This window comes from Macaca fascicularis, chromosome 7 (genome assembly GCF_037993035.2).
Source record: "Macaca fascicularis isolate 582-1 chromosome 7, T2T-MFA8v1.1".
In the NCBI taxonomy this organism is placed as follows: domain Eukaryota; kingdom Metazoa; phylum Chordata; class Mammalia; order Primates; family Cercopithecidae; genus Macaca; species Macaca fascicularis.
This window is the reverse complement of record NC_088381.1, coordinates 14,304,445-14,326,720: the sequence shown is the minus strand read 5'-3', so window position 1 is coordinate 14,326,720 and position 22,276 is coordinate 14,304,445.

The following is a 22,276-nucleotide window of genomic DNA, read 5'->3' as shown; positions in this document are numbered from 1 at the left end:
AAAAAACTTGTACTTGATGTCAATAGATTCTGAAACCTGAATTTCAGTTCCACAATGATGTAACACTCATTATTTGCTAATTTACAGATGTTTAAGACATACTTGCATTAGCAGAAATTGTCATCCCCGTCAGTTTTAGAAAACACCTTTACATACTTGGTATTTTAAACAGACCTTCAGTGGAAAGCTGTGTGGTTGTAAGTATTCAGTTCGTGGCTGGCGTCACGGAGAACCATGCCTCTGGGCTAGGCAAATGGGGCACAGGGAAGCCCAGAGGTGGGGATGGGGATGTTGAGTATGGCTTTGGGTCCCTTGATCTATGGCAGAATTGTCCAGAATATAGTGAGCAGCCAGCAATCCAAATGTCAGTGTCTTTGGGGGTGTGGCAAACACTAGCTCAACCCTGGCTGGCTCATGTGGACAAGGGTGAGGTAAAGTAACTGGTGTAGTGAAGTAGGAAGTGTCCACAAAGAGGAAGGTAGGAAGATGAGAGCCTGTTACCACTGCTATTCTGGGTGGTCTATACAAGGAGGCCAGGGACCATGGTTTGTGTGTAGCTGAGGTTTCTAGAGATGCAGTTTGGCCTTTAGAAAGACCTAGGCAGGATGTCAAGGTTTTAGCGAAGTAAGCTGTGGTTCAGCCGTAATCCCATTCAGGGACTTAGAATATGAAGTAGAAGCCGAGTCATGAGGGCTGGGTAAATGTGATGCAGAAGGAGATAGCAAAGTTACCCCAAATATGACTCACATCTCCTCTGGGTCAGCAGGACTCTTTCCAGACACCTCCTGCCGGTGGGACAGGCATTGCTGGAGGTTCCCAGTGCTTGAAGCTGGGCAACAGCGAGGACAGAATTTCAGATTTCCTCTTAAAGTGTCAGTTCTTCTCGCTTTATTTATTTTGATATACCCTAATATTTGAAAAGGTCTTTTTTTTTTTGCCTAATGTTTTTCACAGCTTCATTCATTCACATAACAAATGTTGATTCATCATTTATTATGTCCCTTAAAAAAACAACTAATTCTTGAGGCAGGGCTTATGAGTAGTTATAAATGAACTTTATAGGTTATCAATTACTTGTCTCTCTCTATAAAAATGTTTTGGAAGTGCAGTTGAGGTTAAAACATATCATTCTTTCATTTTTTGTTAATCCTCTATGTATTTTGATTATCTCCTTTTCATTAGATAGATGCACATTGCCTTTGGGTAATCTGCTACAGGTTAGTGGGGAGACAGAAAATAGTGTAATTAAATTCAAATGAAGGACTTCACAAGGCACAGCGGGCGGCATAGGGGAGAGTGTGCTCCCCTCAGCCCAACAGGCATCGGGGACTTGCCAGGGGAATTATTTACTTGGTCTTCTCTGTTTGTTTTATACGGGATACTCTCTGTGTTTGGCAACCTCCTACTCATCTTTTAAGGCTGAGATTAAAGTTTATCTCCTTAGTGAAATTTTCCCTGCTCCTCCAGGCAGACATCTTTGTACAGCCCTTGTAGGCGCTTGCACAGCCTCTCTCAGTATGCTGCTGTCTCTGCACGTCTGTCTCCACCCCGGACTGTGGGCAGTAATGGCAGGGACTGTGGCTTACTTATTTTCATATTCTTGGTGCTGAGCACAGGACTGGGTAGAAGAACAAAGGTAGGCTGAAGCAAGTAATGGCTGTTAGTCTGTTCAGGCTGCTGTAACAAACTGCCATAGACTGGGTAACTTATAATTAACAGAAATTTATTTCTCCCAGTTCTGGAGGCTGGGAAGTCCACAATCAAGGTGCCAGTGGATTCAGTGTCTGGTGAGGGTCTGCTTTCTGGTTCACAGATGGCTCCGTCTAGCTGTGCTCTCCCAAGGTGGAAGGGGTGAGGGATCTCTCTTGAGATTCCCTAGCACTAGTCCCGTTCGTGAAGACTCCACTCATGACCTAATCACCTCTCAAATACTCCACCCTTTGATATTAATACCCTTACACTGGGGATAAGGATTTCAACATTTGAATTTGGCTGGTGGCGGGGGGCACAAATATTCAGACTATAGCAGAATGGAAAGAGCATTTCTAGTCAGTGCTCACCTGAAAAAATCTGCTGTGTCACAGGCTGTCTCAGGTTCCTGGCCAAAATGAAGGTTCTCTTCATTATTCAAGTCGGTCAGTTCAGGAATCACAATTTACTGGCTCTCTATATAGCTGAGAATGCCATTACCATTGAATCCATAATGATACGTGCTTGTGAACAGGCAATTTATCCTGGAATTGGCACCATCAAGCTGAACTCATGAAATTGAACCTATGTTGCACATGGAAACTCTTCTCCACTTAAAAAGTATCCTGGGAATTTGACGGAATAAACCTGGCTGAAAGAAGAAGTCAAGTCACATTAGCACCAGGCTTTCTTTATAGACTATACAAGAATAAATGGGAAGAAATGTCCTCTCAAAAACTTGTAGTAGTGTAACGTTGTGGTATAAGATGGGTCTGAAGAAAAAGGCAACAATGTCAGCTCACCAACTTACAGGACTTTCCCTTTGTTTTCCGAAGATTCCTTAGGAAGAGGAATGGTACAGAGACTCATGGACATCTACTGAGAGCAAGGCTTTAGGAGAATTGTCTCCCTTAAGCTCCTGAAAATTATAAATTTAGTACTGTGATTTCTATGATAGTGCTTTGGAGCTTACAGAGGTAAACAGGACCAAGGTACCAGAATTAATGCTCAGGTCTCTGACACCAAAATCCACCATACCGTCGTGCTTCTGATGGAAGGTGTAAAAGAGGCAATAGCCACCTCGCCCTGTCTGCCTCCCTCCAACCTCCCACACAATCATACTGATTATGATGGAATCAAACATTGTCAATTGAGAGATATAATAAGGTCAGAGTTACTTGTTGTAATTTATTTTGACTGAAATATGTAAATATCTGGATATAGTTGGAAGGTGTATGTGATTGCCAGAGTATATAAAGATCAACTTAGACTACCTAATGGTTATGAATGGAGTGCATATCCAAAGCTATGTGTGATGATATATTTTAGTGGATTAAATATATTAAAAGTTCTCTTTCTCTTCTTGGCCATCTTACTTGATTGTCTTTCTGCCTAGAGTTTCACACAGCAGTGATTCACCATAAGCCAGGCCAGATGCTTTGTCCATTGGTGGCCCCTTAAGGTGTTGCAAAAGTTAAGTTAGGTTATAGTTGTAAAATAGAGTACATGATTTAGGAAAAAATATACCTGTATGGACTATCTTTAAAAGGCTAAGTGTGGTAGCATAGGTAATTCTGACATTGTATCTTTTCTCTAGGCCAGGGGTTAGCAAATTATAGCCCAGGGGCCACATTTCACCTTCTGTCTCTTTTTGTGTGGCCTGCAAACTAAGAATGATTTCCAACCATTTTTAAGTGGTTGGATTAAAAAAACAAAATGATATTTTGTGAAAGATGGAAATTTCATGAAATTCAAATTTCATGGTCCATAAATAAAGTTTTATTGAAACATAGCCACATTCATTTGTTTGTGTATGATCTATGACAGCAGAGTTGAATTGTTGCAACAGAGACCAAAAGATTCTCAAGACTTAAAATATTTATTATCTGTCCTTTTGCAGAAAACTTAACCCACCTCTGGTCTAGGCAGTAAAGAAGTACTTATTTGAAAGTACGTGGCGACGCATATGAAATCGGCACACTGGATAGTTAAGCTCAAGTGTTGGGTGTTTGAAAGGAATCACTCTTCAGATGGGTACCCAAAAGTGTGGGAGGGGAAGCACCTGAAAAGAGAAAGTATGTAAGAATGAAAGAGGCATCCTGTGTCCATATAGCCTGGAAACAGAAAAGAAGGGAAATGCAGCTTACGTATGGATGTGTAGTCTTGATATACACAACATGAAGCAAAGATTGATTTTTACTGCTGTTGTCCTGCCATACTGCTAGGTGTGTGAAAGCAACCAAATACCTGTACATTTGCTTGGAAGGGTCCTTTCACTTCTCCCTTGATGTTCATCAGACTTACATGCTTGAGAAAATACCAAATCAACCTCTCTTTCATAGTCACTTTTTTTATATAATAGCCTCTGTACCAGCTAAGCTCTCCAGTGTTGATGGGAAGGACTTGACTTTCAGGGTCCCGGGCAGCTCTGCTCTTCTCTGCCTACTTGAAGAAATGGCCTTAGAAGGAAAGATGTCTGGTCAAGAGCCCGTTATCGGGGATATTACCCGTTCTATGAGTGGCACTTCCCACCCACCCATCATTATTGAAATACACTTGGCTGCTAATTTCCTGGAAGATTCAAATGCTCCTACCTCAAGGTCATCTCAAAGGAGAGTTTAAAGAGCATCTCTCTCCCCCTCCCTTCCCTTGTAAAATATGTATATTTACAAGAGCATGCATAAATGGTCACCAGGGAAGATAAGCTATCAGAGAGTTGGGCGATGTCTTTCCTCATACAGTTCACACATCACTGAAGCAGATAAAATTGGTTTTGTACCTAGCCTCCAAATACACTGTTAAGGACTCTGTCCTGAAAATTGATCTATACCACTACGATAAAATTCAGAGCATCTCTTTCATAAATATCTAACGGTGGCGTCAATGGCTGCTCCTCCTGCCTGGCTCCCAGGGACTGCGCTCCGGCAGGCAGAGAGCGGCCTTTATCTCATGGCCTGTGTGTGCACTGTGACCATCGTCAGAGGCTGCCTCAAAACTTAATTAAAGCATTAGGTTGAGTGCAGTACGATGTAAGCCTCAGTTTACAGTTATTAAAGTCAGTTGCCTGACTGCCCATGAAATGTTAGATTAAATCTCTGTTTAATTTTAATAACAATAATAATGATGGCATCCAGGATCCACCACTTGTCATTTTCCAAATGCTGTGCGCAGTTTTTTTCATGCCCGCTTCCTATGGCCCTGAGTGCTGCATGTGTTACTGTCAGGCTTTGTAACTCACTAAAAGCCGACAGGACTATGGGATTTCTTTGTTCTGTCTTAGAGTACTAATGTCATTTGAAAAGTCAGTGCATCCATGTATCTAGAGTTAGACATAAAGACCTCAGTTGGAAGCCATATGTGTACCATATGGGGCATCTGTGAAAAACAGAGGTGAAATAGTAGATAAAAATTAAGCAAGCATAAGGTCAGCTCTTAAATGGTAAGTCTAATTGGCTATTAGACAAAACTTGATTGGACAAATATGGAAAGATTGTATTCATTCCAATATAGAAAAAAAATGTGAACCAGTCTTTACATAGTGATATATAACCTTGGTGATATATCACTTGGTGATATATCTGATTATATATAGTGATATGTAATCAGAAGCCTGGCACATAGTAGGTATTTAATAAATGCTTACTAAATAGAATGAGGGATAGTGAGCAACAACCTTGGAGCCAGAAGATGTAGTAATGAGACGCTGCTTTTGTCATTCACAGGATCTGTCAGCGAAAGCGAGGAACGCAACCTCAGTTTAATTTACACTAAGGAAAGACTAGGTTTCTTCCTTCTAAAGTAGAGAAGTGCCTGCTTCCCAAGAATTCTGTATGGGCTGAATTGTATCATTAATGCGAAGTACTTTGCAAACTTACAAAAGTTATGTGATGTATTATTTTCTTTACTAAAACTGCTACCTATGGATTGATGAGTTAAGTCCTGAGAAGGATCCAGATACTGCAAGACAAAAGACGGTTTATTGTGCATTAAAAATTGCATATTCAAAAGAAACACATCATGTCAATCAAAACCATATGTATAAATGATATAACGATTTTGGTGACATGAAAAAAAAAAGTCAGAATCATAAGATCTAAAACCTAGGACTGGTTTTGCTACTCTTAAGTATGTGATTTTTGGCAACTTCTTCTCCTTGCTTTCTTTAATCAGGAGACAGAACTGAGTGATTTTGAAGTCTTTTCCAGTTCTGTGATTCAGTGATGCAGATCGTAGCAGACTCAAGAACACGTCAGGTTCTTCATTCTTAAATTCATATGCATGTGTTTCTGTACACCTCAAGGTTTATTTTATTCCTGCATGAAAATATTAACTCTCCCCTTCAGGAGTCCCAAGCGTCTCTGAGTGAGATTGGAAGAGAAAGGACGTTAGCCAAGTACAAATCTAGTTATTGGGTTTTGTGTGGCCCAACATTTTGTAGAATTGAATTTTTAAACACAACTAGAGGTTTCTAAGTGAGCTTTCTGAGATACTTCCTTTAGCTGCCTCCCTTTCTCTCTATCTTTAGGCGACTCACAGAAGACAAGTGGTATCTGATGCTGGGAGCTTCTGGTATGCAGGGATATTGCCAGTGATTCTCTCTAGGCTCTTTGTTCTGGTTGAACATGGATGGAAAGCTCTGGTGGTCACAGCTCATAGAGACTTTATTTACCCTTCAATGACAAATGATTTGTGAAGAGCCAATGGAGGCTGAAATTCTGATTTAAGCAGATGGCAGTCAACTAAGTATTTTCTGGAGGAAAATGACTGAAGTCTCTAATGTTGGGGTCGGGGGTGGGGGTGTCATGTGATGTCAGCAAACCTATCACTGCTATTCTTCTCACTCCTGCCATAGATGTGAGTTTCTAAAGCCTTGAGTTTGCATTTTGAAATTATTCTGTTGTTTAAATTTCTTAGATGGCCTCCTTACTTGCTAAGTAATTGGTGGTTTATTGTACAAATTTAGAAAAATTCTACTTATCTCTAAAAAACTGTATTTCTAAAAACTCCCATGATGAGGGCTCTCCTGTTTTTTACTACTACTACTAGTAGTATTCTTTACACAAAATGATTTGGCGATCATATACAAATTCATCTTAATACCATCCCGTTTTTGTTTATTGGGACTCCTTCTGCAAAGCAATTTGAGTCCTTTGGCTCTTTCTTGAGGGGGGTTAAAAGTGAAATAAACAATTATGCACCAGGGAGGGAAAACATAAAAACCAAAATAAAACATAACTATCATATCTCATTTAGGGTTCTCTCTGAAGTCTCTTTTATCTAGAATTCACTTATGCTAACCCGAGGCCTGTGGTCTTATTTAATATCAGCCGGTAATAAAGAGCCCTTCAGCTAAATATGGTCGTATTCCACTATTAACTGCAGCTCTTGAAGCAGTCATCGAGGGAAGGAGAGTCGGAACCCTTCAATGTCAAGACGTTTAGAGGCACTCTAGCATCAATCAAGATGCACGTTCGCTAAGTGCCTGCTTTCATTTACATGAAATATTCATACAGCATTCCGTTTTGCTTTTCTCTCTCCTAATCATCACTTTTCGGAAGAAGCTACAATCATCTCAGTTAGGGGAGGGTGTTATGGGACGTGCTGTACCTTTCAAAGTCAGGCTTCCTGCAGATAGCTAGTTCTGTAATGAGGCAGCAGACTGCATAGACCGCCAAAGGTCTCCCTCACAGAGGCTAGCCTTGTTATCATGTACTATTCATCTTCAAGTATACAACTTAGTGCAAATGAAAGTAATTAATTAACCATAACAAACCTGTCAAAAAGCTATTTAGGATTTTGACAGAAAAAAAATTTAACATTTGCTTTAAGTGGAAAACAAAAATCCTAGCTCGGAAAATTCAGAAGCAATTCTATTTACACAAGCTTTTCCATTATTGCTCCCCCTTAATTACATAAGTAGCATTTAAATTAATTTTCAGTCCTTTTGATTTATATTAATTGTATGATGCTTTTAAAGTTGATACAAGTTTTTGTGTTTTTTTTTAAGATAGCACTTGGGTGAGAAAATTTGTCCCTATATAAGTAATTTCAAAAAGTAGACATGGTATACTTTTGGTCATCTAAATTGTGATTAAGAGTACCTTCTCTCCCTTCATTTCTTCCATCTTTTCTCCCTGCCTCATTCCCTCCCTCCTTCCCTCCTTTGTTCTCCCCTTTCCTCCTTCCAAAATAGCAATTTAATTGTGTATTACTGGAAATCTTTCCTTAACTATTAAACTAGGCTCCAGGAATGGCATGTGTGTGATATACCCCTTTGGAATGAAACACCAGTGATGTACTTGTTTGCTTATAATCGTTAGGACTATTTCATATGTCATTGTTTCTGATGCATTCAGAAACAGGTTAATAATCTTCTGGGTAAGAATTCTGAACCGTTATTCTAGAGATTAAGATTTATTTTAAAAGATTTTTCTGTGTTTTATTTATTTCTCTTTGGCTCTCCAGGTCTGACTGTGGTACAGGGAGATGCAAGAGTTGTTCTTTCCTTGGGAAAAATGTCTTTTGCGAATGAATTTTTACATTAAAAGAGAAATGTCAGGTTAATCGTTAAAGTCTAACGACAGTAAGAGTACACATGCAATGTTTTTGCTTAGAGTGCTGCATTTTTTTACAGACAGCATTTCAATCAGCACACACGGGAAAGGTACTCATTTTTAATGTTAGAAATGTTAATGGCCCTGAAACAGTTTATTCTTCTTGTCTGTTTAACCCTTCATATTGTATTGACTAAAATAGCAACCTGAGTGGCCAGTGATGAGGTTGCTTTACATTTAGGTAAACCGTTTTCTGCTTCAGAATACAATGCCTAAATTGTAGCTGATTGCCCAGAGATGGAAAATAAATGGCAAATTTTGGCAAAACTCTGTAAAAATGTTCTCAAATATTAGTGCTATCTTTATGCATTTTAACACACTCTTTTAAGACTATTTGTTTACTTTTTGACCCATTTAAAATTGGAGTCTTTTTTTTGAATTATACTATCTTTCTCTAAATAATACAAAATACCCTAAATATTATATATATTTTTAAAAGTCTAAGTTCCAATGATTTGTGCTCTTGTGGATTAAAGTGTGGATAATATAAAGCAATTGGAAACAATTCAGGTCAATGATCTTTAGTTATCTTAAGTAAAGAAACAATCATACTTACACATAAAGTACAATTGTGATTTTCCAAAGTGGAAAAAAAAATGCCATATATGCACATTTTGGAAAATTATGTATGCTTTTTTTCATTGTCAAGGTGACTGAGAACTTTGTTCTGAACTGAGCTTTAATACATTTTCAGGGTTGTCCTTTACTCTGTGATCAGTATTCTTAAATAAACAAGTGGGCCGGGCGCAGTGGGTCATAACTGAAATCCCAGCACTTTGGGAGGCAGAGGCAGGTGGATCACTTGTGGCAAGGAGTTTGAGTCCAGCCTGGCTAACATGGCCAAAACTTCATCTCTACTAAAAATACAAAAATTAGCCAGGCATGGTGGCTCATACCTGTAATCCCAGCTACCTGGTGGGAGGCTGAAGCATGAGACTTGCTTGAACCTGGGAGGTAGAGGTTGCAGTGAGTGGAGATTGTGCCACTGCATTCCAGGCTGAGTGACAGAATGAGACCTTGTCTCATAAAATAAAATAAACAAGTGGTATTGAATACTGAGAGGATTGATTACCAGGAGTTTCACAGTAACTGTAATTTTAAATGTTATTTTGTGGCCACATTTTTTTCTTTACTCTGTCTAGATAAGTTTTTTCTTTTGTTTTTCTTGGCTACTTAAACTTGTTAACAACTTGAAAATGTTTAATCTTTGTTTTTGCTTTAATAGTGCTTTTCTAGGGAAAAAGTTGAGTAATAAAAGTTGATATTTCAAGCTACAACAAAAGTTGCCATAATAATTGTAAACAGAACACAATTTGGGGGTAATTTAAAAGATGTTGGAGCTTGGAATATAAAGAAAATACCATGGGGTTTAAGATCCAGTATATTAAACCTTCAAACGTAAATAATGATTCTAGAACAAGCACCTTCTAAACATTAGCAAGTTGCCAAGCATGTTAACACCCACGGTTCCGCCCATCTTGAATAAATGTAAAGCCATTTAGAGCAGTGGAAATGCAGTATTCTGTAAAACTTAGTCATAAGTGGCACAATCCATTATCTCACCCCCTCCTCGCCCCACTATGTGACTTTTAAAGTTGATGTACTTCTACTTTATGGCGTGAGATTATTGTTCACATATTTAAAGATTTCAAGTAACTAACATAAAATAAGTTGTTTCCCTTTACCCCCCCATAAAATGTGAGTTGGCTCAAGTTTCAACTTTGCTGAAAGTGGCTGAAGTTTCAGGGGCTTGAGTCAGATGTAACCCATCACACCTGTGGGGTATCTTTAATCCCCGCAAGTAGTGGGAGTTTATGTACATTGTTAGTTTTTGATCATGACAATGGGTTTGACTATAACTCTCTAGGCAGACATAAAAGAATGGTGTTCTCTTGTTCTTTTTCTTATAGGACTCTCAAAATAGGGAATACTGTTAACTCTGACGTTCAGGGTGGGTTTTGTGAAAGTAAATTTTCATGGATGGAAGGAGAGGTGGATGTGGGGATAACGATTTCTGCTGCAGTTTTATGGCAAGTTGGATAGACTGTTGGTATAAAATGAACATCTCTGTTTCCTTTTCAAATAAGCTATCTGATTGTTAGTTTATTTGAAAACTGCTCAATTCCTTTGCTTGGACTGAGACTTGATTTCAAGGCAATAGTTACCATTAATAAATAAAATGGCATTCGTATGGCAGCACGCATGAAATAAGTGTTATTTCAAATTAATATCATTCCCATCATGCAATCACTTTAGGAAGACTTGAGGTTGATTTCTTCAAAGGCCCCTGTTATAATCTGCCCTCATATTCTGTTCCAAACACTTGCTGCTTTTTTTGAAAAAAGAAATTACATCTTATTTAATCTTTTTTGTTCTCTTTTTTAAAACAGCTTTATTGAGGTATAATTTACATACCATAAAATTCAGCCATCCTAAATGTACAACTCATTGAGTGTTAGTAAATTTGCAGAGTTGTACACCATCATCACCATCCAATTTGAAAACATTTCCATTATCTCAAAAAGAAATCTCATACCCATTTGGAATCAATCCCTGTTCCCAACTCTGTTCGCAGACAACCTGTCTTTTACTTTCTACTACAATAGGTTTTCCTTTTCGGGATATTTCATATAAATGGAATCATGTAATATGTGTCCTTTTTCATACAATATGTGTCCTTTTACATCTGGCTTTTTTTAGTTAACAGGTTTTAAACATTCGCCTGTGTTGGAGCGTGTGTCAATAGCTGGTTCCTTTTCATTGCAGAATAGTTTTCCATTGTATGACTACACCAAATTTTGGTTATTCATTCACCAGTTGATGGATGACTATTATAAATAATCATGCTGTCCAAATTCTTTTGAGTAACATTATAGTAGCAAATCTTTACCAGTTAAAGATAGCTTTAGTTTCAGTGAGCAGAATAAAGTTACTTGAAGCCCAATTGATAAGGCAAATAAATAGAGGGAAAGTGTTTATTGCTATTAAAAGTAAAGTATCATTATAGAAAAAGAGTTATGGGATTTGTCAATTGTGTAAGGAATTTTTAAAGAGCAGTTGTCATTTTTAAAATTTTTAATTTTCAATTATAAGTACATAAGAGTTGTAGATATTTATTAGGTATATGTGATGGTTTGATACAGGCATACAGTATGTGATAATCAAATCAGAGCAACTGAGGTTTCTGTCTCAGGTCCTTATCATTTCTGTGTGTTATGAATATTACAACTTCACTCTTTTATTTATTTTAAAGTATACAAAAAATTATTGTTAACTATAGTCATTGTATTGTGCCACCAAATACTAGATACTATTCATTGTATCTATCTGGTAGTTTTGTACCCATTACCCCATCTCCACTTTATCCCCCCTCCCCACTTTGTTACTCTTTCCAGCCTCTGGAAAGCATCATGCCAGTCTTTATCACCATGAGTTCATTTTTTTTTTCAGCTGCCACATATGAGTGAGAACATGTGATATTTATCTTACTGTGCCTGGCTTATTTCACTTAACATAATGTCCTCCAGTCCCATCCATGTCGTTGCTAATGACAGGATTTCTTTTTTTTTTTTTTTGAGACAGAGCTTCCCTCTGTCATGCAGGCTGGAGGGCAGTGGCATGATCTTGGCTCAGTGCAATCTCCACTCCCAGGTTCAAGCGATTCTCCTGCCTCAGCCTCTGGAGTAGCTGGGATTGCAGGCATGCACCACCACACCCAGCTAATTTTTGTATTTTTAGTAGAGATGGGGTTTCACCATGTTGGCCAGACTGGTCTCAAACTATTGGCCTCAAGTGATTCACTCGCCTTTGCCTCCCAAAGTGTTGGAATTACAGGCATGAGCCACTGTGTCCATATCCACATTGTGGAATTTCCACTATGGATACGAACCATATTTACTTTATGTCTTCAGCCATTGATGGATACTAATGTTCCTTCCGTATATTGACTATTATAAATAGAGCTGCAATAAATGTGGGAGTACAGTTATCTTTTTGATACACTGATTTTCTTTTTTTGGATATATACTCAGCAGCGGGATTGCTGGATCATATGGTAGCTCTACTTTTAGTTTTTTGAGAAATCTTCATACTGTTTTAATATACCTCTTGGCCATTGGTATGTCAAAGGACACTTGTCAATTTTGAGTAATGTCAGCATCTTTATCATGTAATTATTCTCCCCGTAGATGAGATCTATATTAATTTTTAAAATGAAACTGATATCTATTTAGTCATATCCCTAAGTACGTATTTCATTTTTCCACGTTCCACTTCAGAAAGCAGTTTAATCAGTCTCTACTTACCCTTGAATAATAACTGTAATAGATACCAAGTAAAATAAAGTTATTGGTGGGGGGCAGGCGGCAGCTGAAGAATTACGTATGAAGAATGCTTAGTTTTCAAATTTAAAAATAAAAAATTAACATCAGTAAATATAATTAAAGTAATTAGATTATAAATACATCGATAGTGCCATCATTGCCTTTTAGGTGCTTTGCTACCATAGAATAATTGTAGATTTGAAATAACAAACATCCTTATTTACTTTTTTGCTGTGTGTTTCTATGTAGATATCTCATGCATTGTCTGTATCTAATGTAGAATATATATGTGGGTCTATATTTGACTATTTCATTAACATAATTACATGCAATTATAAAACTGATGTAACTCATCTTACTTTAGCTGTCCATTAATACTGTTTATTTGAAAATTCTAAAGTCTCTGATTAATAATTGTTATTTCTATGTAATTATTTGTTAATCGCAAACTGTTGTTTGTCATTTATTTAAGTAGTCAATGTTAAGGGACCTATGTTTAATTAAAAACTGTACATTTGTATTTGTATTTCTGGCTTCTTTGAAAAGATAAAACATAAATCCATCAAACCACCTTAGAACTTTCAAACTTGCTTTTTTTCTTTTTTTTAACATCTGTAGTTCTCATTACCCAGAAGTTATTCTGTCCCCTCTGTTAAATTACTTTATGCTGCAGCTTAAACGAACATGTCTTGCTTTCATCTAGCATTTCAAATAGGGCAAAGACTGCTGTACAATTTCCAAACACAACTGTGCTAACAGAGATGAATTACTAGAGTTTATATAATTTATATTAGGAATTCATAGACCTAGCAAAAGGGATTAGTACATTTTATTTCAGGGCAGGAGATGATCCTGTCATTAATGGTCGATACTTTCATCATCTTTTAAACCTGAGGAATTTCCTGGGTGACAAGACTGTAAGGACATATCAGAGATTCACAGCTGTGAGCTTTATCTGGACATGCACTGCTTTACTCACAGTATGTGGACTATGTTCCATCAAAACTGGATTAGGCTGTCAATCACGTCTTACGATGTATATTGTATTATGATTTTTTGAAAATGTCACTGAGATCAGAGTAATTTCTTGGCTAATTGCATCTTGTCTCTTCTTAATACTGTGCATTTAATGGTTTCATTACCTGACGTGACAATCACAGCCCCTGGTCCAGTATTAAGGGCAGTTTTATTTCTCTTCTTTTTCACACACACATATACATGCTCACATACATCGAAGGCCCTTCCTTAATAAGAAAGAAAAATGTATTTAAAGCACTTCTGAGTTTTATGAAAAAAAATGTAGGATTCCTTGTTTTCCCTATGGTCTAACATATACGTAAGAGTTGAAATTGTTTCTGTAATCCCCAAAGCATACCCAATACTTAATATAGTATTTTCCCTTTCTGTTATAGAAATAGATTAAAGAAGATATTAACCTTTAAGAAACTGTCACTCATTACTCATAGCGCCTGTGCCTTTCTCTAGAGAATCTGCTCCAAACACACAAATATTTGTGTTTCAGTTTTATCTATTTAGCCATGGGAGATTCATTTGAATGAACATTAGGTTTCATTAAATCTACCTTGGTGCATGCAGTTCTAGTACTACCTGTTACTGGTGGAAAAATGGGCAACAAGAGATATTAAAATACCTATAATAATGAGTTGTTCTGAAAAAGTGGTTATTAAAAGTCTCCCTGAACACGCAGGTTTAGATTAAAATAGGTACAGTAGATACAGGGATGAATAATGTAATGTGCTAATCTCATACTAGTAAGGACAAATAATTCTATGATTTCTGGGTAGAAAGAAAAAACAGAACATAGGCTGTTGCTTTATTCTGCACCTCTTAAAAAATATCTGCAGTACCACAATGTGATCCCATGATTTCTGTGGTAGGGTTGGAAAGGAGGGAGTTAGCTATAGACCTGATGGGGAAAATGCTTCAAACAAAGGCTTATGAAATGTTGTTCTAATCATTAACACGTAGTAACTCCCAGTGGGTTTTGTTGATTAGATATTACCGTCTAAAATGATGGTGGTGATGGTTGGTTGGGAGGAGGGTAGTGCTGGTTGGGGAGGGATGAAGAAGTGTTTGAGGGAGTGACGTTGTTCAGTGTGCGCTTCTGACAACTCCCATATCCCATCAGTGATGGGGAAGAAGCTATACTTCTGGTTTCCTTTGATTTTCCTTTTCCACTGAAAATACTAATTGTGAGCTACAGGTTAGGAGATGTGGATGAAAGATGGGCAGATTTTGCCTGGCGTGCTTGGTAGGGGGCGGCAGCTGAAGGATGCACTCGTGTTTGGATCTGACAGCAGCTGTAGTATCCAATTCAAATTCACTGTGGCAGGAAGAAAGAGTGTGAATGCTAAAGTATCCAAGGTGTTTGTAAATACTCTGCTTTGCTAACCATTCAAATCTGGTTTGCATAGATCGCTGCAATTGCCGGTATAAATGTAGAATGACATTTATAAAAAAAATAATGTGCAACCGGTGATGAGTTTTCCTTCTAAATGTTTTTTAAAACAGTATTGCACAATCCATTGGTATTCATATAAAATAGAGAAAGAGTGATGATTAAAAAGCAGCTTCTGCCTACTCTGTATTGCTGGGGGGAAAATTAATTGTGATTTCATCAAAAGCTTCCTGCACATAGGTTCAAGAATCACCTATATTTTAGCTTCAGATAGATTTCAAAGTTAATGAACTATCCATTTGTCTTGCAGAAAGAACTTGCCAAACTGGCTGCAAATCTTTCCTTGAATGGGTAGTGGAATGTCAAAGTGCTATCAGACATTGAAAAGTCAAATAATAGTCATCAGGTGCCCACTTAACGTAGATAACTTAGTAGAGACTGACCTCAGTACATATGAACGTCCGAGTGGTACATTGAATTCCCTTACATGCACTGGAATGTAGAATTCATTGATACTAGGCACCTTTGAGGTGATGAGTCTCCCTCTGCTCATCCTGTCACTCTGGTTCTCTCAGACCTTTGTGGAAGTCTCACCATTGGAGATGAAGTTACCAACAAAACGGGTTAGGATCAGGATGACATGGAGTTCCATCACTTGTTTTGTGGTAGTAGAAACAGATTTGAAGGAAGTTACTACATTTTTAAATAGAACATAGAGGGATGGTATAAACACGGACACATTTTTGGTTTTCACATGGAAAAAATACAGTCACACGCCTGCATTTTGGAGCCATATTTGCACTGAATTGTGTCCATGCTCAGCACATTTAAGCAGATGTAGACCTAGGCCTCTGTTGTCATACTTGGCTTATGATGCTTCTTTTGAACTTCTGTGGCCCTATGTAGAAAGGCTGCTGGCCTAACCCGTAGTGATGTGGACTATCAGATTTTGCTGCTGAACAGCTTGGATTTTCCATTTTCCCCATCTACCTAAGATCACCCTTGTTGCCTGCCTTACAAATGAGACAGCAACCCCGTTTTGGCCTGAAGGGTCCATGGTGATAGATGGTTAGGTCATCCTCAACTGTCTCCTGAATGGGTAAATGCGTCAGAATGAAAATACAGTTTATGTTTTGACATCAGAGGGGAAAAATGAAACAAAGTTAGGTTGTTACCCGCCTGGTAATTCCCAAAATTCGGAGATCGATGTGTGTATCTCTTTGGGAAATATCACTGGTGGCGCTAGAACTTTACTTAAGAGACAACAAGAAATGTCTAGATAGAGAACTACTTAGGCAATCTCTTGCTGTTATACAGGGAATTACCTCTGACAACTCTGAATGTGTCATCAGTAGAGTCTTGGGCTGTGGACATAATTTAGGGAAGCTTTCTTTAAATGAGAGGATTCTTAATGTGGATTTCAGTAGACCCAATATCCTAGCAGAATGGTGTGAAAACTCTGTACAAATGTGCATTCGCTTATGTCTACCTGTGAGGAGGTTCTCAGAGTCTGTGACTGAAAAATAGATCAAGAACAACTAATATACAATAAAGAAATGTTGAGATCGTTAACAGAAAAATCCACCACTAACACTGAATTTTTATCATGTATAGCGGTTGGTACCAGCGTTCATGAGTGAGGTAAAAATCAGAAGGAGTCAAAATCCCTCATTAAAATCTCTTCGGAAAGCACCATATTAGGGACCAGTGCACCTTCTTTCAAAAAGGACAAGCAGTTGGTTTTCTCTCTCTCCAGCTAAGCCCCACATTCTTGTATCCTAATTAATAGTCACCCCAAGATACAGTAGATAAAAACACCAGCACAACTTAAATTGTACTATCTGTCTCTCAATTTTGGCTGAGCACATATAGCTGAATTCAAACTGGAAAAGGATGCATGTATAACACATCTTCACTTTATTTGATCATCCCAGTAATATTTGAGGATGGCTAGGCATACATATGATTATTTCCATGTTATAGATCAGAGAAGTTGACTGAACTGAGTCTTAGTTTTTGGATAGAAAAAAACTTGTTTATTACCTTGACTCAGAGAGATAAATTGTCCCATTTCCTTGGTTCTATAGAGTAAGTGGCAGAAAAAAGACTACAATTTATTTCTCAACATCTGATTTAAGATATTTTTACTGGAAGGAAGGAGTCAAAGTCAATAATGCTGACCAACAAAGATTGTTAGTAATGATAGGAGTAGCAAAAATACTGTAATTGTAATATGATAATAATCAAGGTACTTTTAAAACCCCTTTCTTTGGATATGTTTCTTAATAACCTAATTTTGCATTTCCTCATTTTTCTGTGCATCACAAGTTCCTGTGGAAACCATAAACATCAACAACTTTGCATACCTATGTTAATCCTGTCATTGACGTGTTTTTTTTTTTTTCTCGCTGTCACCCAGGCTGGAGTGCAGTGGTGTGATCTCAGCTCACTGCAATCTCTGTCTCCTGGGTTCAAGCGGTCCTCCTACCTCAGCCTCCCGAATAGCTGGGATTACAGGTGTCAGCCACCATGCCCAGCTAATTTTTTTTCCCTATTTTTAGTAGAGATAGGGTTTCACTGTGTTGGCCAGGCTGGTCTCCAACTCTCGACCTCAGAGATCTGCCCACCTTGGCCTCCCAAAGTGCTGGGGTTACAGATGCGGGCCATGGCACCTGGCTGGTCATTATTGCTTTTGTGATTTTTCAGTGAGATGATATAAGCAAAGGTCTTTTGACAAATCTGTAAATAAAAGACATTATTATAAGTAAGATCAAATTTTATGAGCAATATTATTGCTATGTTTATTACTACTACTGCACGTCAGTTTACTAACTGTGTACAACAGTGTTTCCCAACAGGGACAAGTAGTGGGGAGAATAGGACTTAACAGAGTGACCCAGGAAAATTTTCAAAATACACATTATACCCTTGTTAATCCTAACTCATCTCTCAGTTCCCTTCACTCTTAAGTGGTACAAAAATTTGAGAGTTGAGCATACACAGTTTAAACAACCAAATGACAAAAATAAACTCCCAGGTGGCTCTGCATTACATCTTTTGGTTGATAACCACTCATCAATACTCTAGGAAGTAAATTCATTCATTTTACCCAGTCACTCATCCATCAGATACTTTTTGCACATCTGCATACACCTACTGGGCTAGATGGACAATTCATTTACTAGCTCAAAAGGCAATAAGAGTGACCATTTTTGTAGTTTTTCATTTGTATTTGTTAATAAAAATATATTGTGGAGGCACTAATACTTCATCCTGGTGTAGTTATTTAATATTTTTTAGAAGTTGATAGACAAAGTAACGCATTGATCTATTACCATACTAGAAACAGTGGTCCTTAGCAACTGCCAGTTTTTGTGTCTCTAATTATATATATCTATCTCATTTTCATATCTGAGTAAAGAAAACATGTAGGGAGGAAGAGATCAGGGCAGTTTCCAAGTAGGTTAAGGATACTATGGCTCTTTTGTGTAGTCCTTTTTGCAATATGTAGTGACTATGAGAAGCTATTACTATATATGCTTTTTGCTAGGCTGAAAGATAGATTTTTATATTGAAGAGCAAGTTAATAAGGCAATACATAGGAAGAGAATCTCCTTGGCTAAATTCTGAGATTAAGGTAGACAAGCAATGGGTCCTTGTACCATTAATCATTGTTAGTGGTCTTCTCTTTACTATACATGTACTGTTTTATATTTCGCTTAAATTCTCCTCTTTTCCTTTCTCCTGTAGCCCACCTGCATGGCTCATTCAAGTTGCTCCTCCTGCTTCTGCGACTAAACATCAAATAACATGGTTGCTCTATGCTTCACAGAGCTTGCACTGAACTGCAAGATGTACCCAGTCTGCATCTGATGCTCCCCTGCCTCAGAATAACTCATATTATGGTATCCTGGTTCTTAATCTTATTTTTGTAATCATTTTGTACTTTTGATTTGCCTGTTCACAGCCTTGGCTCCCTCTGTGGGGTTACACTCCCCTAGGCTATTTTGGGAAATATTCTTTCCATATAGATTTCATCCTCGTCCGCTCGGCACAAATACAATTCTATCTATCTATCTATCTATCTATCTATCTATCTAAGATGGAGTCTCGCTCTTTCGCCCAGGCTAGAGTGCAGTGGCGCAATCTGGGCTCACTGCAACCTTTGCCTCCTGGGTTCGAGCGATTCCCCTGCCTCAGCCTCCTGAGTAGCTGGGATTACAGGGTTGCACCATCATGCTTGGCTAATTTTTGTATTTTTAGTAGAGACAGGATTTTGCCATGTTGGTCAAGCTGGTTTCGAACTCCTAACCTTATGATCCGCCCACCTCAGCCTCCCAAAGTGCTGTGATTACAGGCGTGAGCCACTGTGCCCGGCCCACAAATAAAATTCTTATATCTAATTTTCAACTGCCTTTCTAGTTTCTTCCAATTCTGTTTCTACTTCTCCACCATGTATTTCTGTGGTTCTCAAATCTTGACTCTACTTCAGCTGTACCCAAAATACAGATTTTAAGGCCACATGCTGTACTTGCTGAATTTAGATTTCCAGGGTGTCACTTTTTGGAATGATGAAAATCATTCATGTCTATGCTGTTCTTTGTGATAGCCACGAGGCACATGTGGCCATTTAAATATGATGTTAAATAAAATTAAAAATGTAGTCCCTCAGCTATTCTAGCCACACTCAAGTGTTCAAGAGCTGCTTATGATTATTGTCAGCACAGATCAGGTTGTGGATCCCCAGAAACTTGCTAGTTTGTTCCTGAAAGTTTGAGAACCACTTGGTTGGATGATCTGCAACCTCCTATGATTTTCCGTAGCTCTCCTGGTTTAAGAGGGGTGGCTGACTTAGGCCCTAAGACAGGGTCTTGAGTAGTCTGAGGAAAATACTGGTATAAACCCGATGAGAATGTGCCAGCATCTGTGTGTCTCAGTATTTTACAACATGAGAAAGAAAAATATAACAATGATTCTATTATGTTAAAAAGAGGATACAGTTGGTGACACTTAGATAAGTAACTAATATTAACTTGGTGTGTATTGTGTTTACCTGACAACATACACACACATACACACATGCACGCACTGACATGTAAAAATACTCCCAAGATAGTTCTCTTAACAATGAAAAAGTAATGCAAAAGATCTGTGTATATCAATTAGAAGGAAGAGAGACCATATTAGGTGAACTGGATTATGTTATAGTCAGCTCAGGTGCTGTCACTGAATGGAAGGTGATGCATTGACCATTTTGAGGTATGTGTTATCTTCCCTTACCTGCAGGGTGGATGTGATAGTGGCCGGAATAGTTGGGTCACACAAGAATGAAACCATGAAAGTTAAACTGGAGGTCACTGTTCCCATGAACCTCCTAAGTAATTTTTATCAGGAAGACTCTAAGTTAAATGTAATTACCTTGATATGTATAGGATCTGTTTTTTAAGATATGAAATCTATGGCTAATGTATTTCTCCTTTGGAACACATACACACATTTACAAAATGAATTTCATACTTAACACAATGTCAGATACATTATTGCCTACTCTACTTTTCTCCCAGCCAACGAATTATGACTTAACCAGTGTTTTGGAATATGATGGGGAAAAGTTTATACGAATGGGAAAAAAAATGGATTTCTACCTACAAAGAGTGATCCCAGGAACCAGTCAAGCTCCTGCAGAGAGAATCTTTGGGGTGGGGTGGGGGCGGGAAACAACAGCAGCCAACCTCTGGATACAAAATGGAACCCATTAGCCATATGGATTATTTCCATCTTAGGCATGATATTTAGGTAATGTGTACTTTTCTTGCACTTGGTGCTGATGAGATCAACATAAGTACTATTTCTGCAAATTGCAAACCTCACTAGGGGATAAAATTATCCACAACATGTCAAGCAACATGGTAAGGAAACAGTTTTCAGATGTAAATGTTAACTTTCCTTTTCATCAGAGACATGTTTTTTTCTGTATTCTCTACTACATGGCATGGCAATCTCTTAAAAATACTGAAGTACCTACTCAAAAATGTTTCTGGCCACCATTTTGAATCTGAATCACTGAGTACACCAAAGGTATTTTATTGCTCAAATTCAGTAAAATACTCTTAAGACTTGTCATAGAACACAAAGACAAAGTGACAAATTCTAAATGACAACTAAGCAGTAAAGTTAAAACAAAAATTGCACTTAGTTTGGTAAAAATGTTGAATTGTAGTAGAAACTAAATATCATGAATTATATTTATTCTTAATCTGCAGTTTTTAATAGGGACATCTTATTTCACCAACATTGTAATCACCTTGTATTAGTTTGTTTTCATGCTGCTGATAAAGACATACCCAAGACTGGGAAGAAAAAGAGGTTTAATGGACTTAAATTTCCACATGACTGGGGCAGCCTCACAATCATAGTGGGAGGTGAAAAACACATCTCACATGGCAGCAGAAAAGAGAAGCTTGTGCAGGGAAACTCCCCTTTTTAAAACCATCAGATCTACTGAGACTTATTCACTGTCACAAGAACAGCATGGGAAAGACCTGCCTCATGATTCAATTACCTCCCACCAGGTCCCTCCCACAACACATGGGAATTCAAGATGAGATTTGGGTGGGGACACAGCCAAATCATATCACACCTGAAATATTTAAATCTATTCCTATAATGTATAATCCTTACCTTCTATAAGGTTACAGCTTAATATGATAGTAACTCTGGTGACAAAGTTTCTGGTCACAATTTTATACCAGCACCTAAAGTGAATCAATTATTACCACCAGTATGGGTGTGGATTACCCAGTAGGCTAGGCATGCAGAGAACTTGGAATTGTAAGGATCCTGTAAAGTTAGTTTTATCTCTATTATGTTTGGAAGCAGTTGGGTAATGGTTAAAGAATATTTTTTGGAAACAGTTGGACCTGGATAGAATTCAGGCTCTGCCATGTGAATCTAAGCAAGTTATTTAGAGCCCTATCGTGCAGTCTCCGTGTCTATAGAATAGTATCTACTTCAGAATGTTATTGTGAAATAAATGAGATTATGCATGTAAAATAGCATAGTGCCTGGCACATAGTATGTGTTTAATGAATATTGAAATACTGTTGTTATTTTTATTATTTCAATTGATTCAGATTCTTAACTCTGGTTATATAAGCCTTCTTTTTCTTAAGCATGTACTTAAAATTTGTGAAGATGTGTTGTTTTGTATTTTAAATACATGTTTTAAAGTA